The following is a 1,344-nucleotide window of genomic DNA, read 5'->3' on the forward strand; positions in this document are numbered from 1 at the left end:
TCACTAAATTCTATTTAAAAAAAAAATAGTATCTTACCTGGTAAATTCAAAGTAGGAATAGATTTTGTTATGAGCTTCTTAAATCCAGGACTCTTACAGCTCGGCGCAAAATGCTTGTCACACATAATAAAACGTTTGTAAACGTCGTTCATTGGTACATTCAATAACTTGTTGTTTCCAGATCTTTCTACCCAAGCGTTAAATGTCAGTTCATCTTTTGGAAAACGATGACGAAGTGTTATTGTATCACCATATGATGTATCACAACCAACAACAACACATTGTTTGGAAGGCATAATAATAATATTATAAAATACGAAATAACGTAGGTAAAATAAACAAATGGAACGGTTTAAATCGTATTACAGCCGCATAAAAAAAGTTGTAAAAGAAAATATCAAATATTCGTTGGTCACCAAACAGCAAATACCAAAGTCCAATAGATCTGATGGTCATTGGCCAGTACTACAGTTGCACCACTTATAGAAAAGTTAACAACTCTTACATATTGTAGATTATTTTCATTGTGTTGGTATGCCGCGTGTCGTAAAGGCACTATCAGATCCTTTCCATAGAGTGATATCCCCCTGATTATAGTGCTGGCAGCTGATAGCCACAGCAACACTGATATCCACGAGCGCCAGTGCACGACGCTTGTAATCAGCGCCGTCGCGAAGTGTAAATAAACAACACGACTCGCGTTAGCATTTCGAATACGTGATAAACGTTAAGTTTAAAAATACGCGATCGTTGTAATCAAAATAAATACGCGACCGTTGTTTATTAACGACAAGTCGTGAGAAAACAGTAAAACCCACTACAGGTGTAGTGGTCTCTGCGCCAGCAGTTTCGGGGCTAGCGAACGTCGATTCCACAAGCGCAGTCGAAGAGGAAAGTCGTCGTTAACAGCCCAGGAATTAAAGCCAAGCCAACCCGAACATCAGTACAGACCATCCTAAGCATCCCGTAGAAGTGTTTAAAAATCAGTAAATATAAAAAAAAAAAAAAAACCATGGCAAGGATCATTTTAACTGCGATACTGTGAGTAAAAAAAAAAAAAATAATAAAGAAATAATAATAATAACAAAAAAATTGAAATCATATCTCGACTACACTCCGTACTAATTAATAAGTACGTATTTCTTTATTATCTATTTTTTTTATCATTATTATTAATTCTTTCTGTATAATTCAGAATTGTAAATCTATAGTATTGTATTAATATAATATTAATATCGTAGTTAACATTAGCATTGATGTATAATTGCATGTAAACATACACACTTATATATACATAAAATTAGTAATTCGTTAAGTATCAGCCGAGTAGCTAAATAGTTATTG

Source organism: Acyrthosiphon pisum, chromosome X (assembly GCF_005508785.2).
Source record: "Acyrthosiphon pisum isolate AL4f chromosome X, pea_aphid_22Mar2018_4r6ur, whole genome shotgun sequence".
Taxonomy (NCBI): domain Eukaryota; kingdom Metazoa; phylum Arthropoda; class Insecta; order Hemiptera; family Aphididae; genus Acyrthosiphon; species Acyrthosiphon pisum.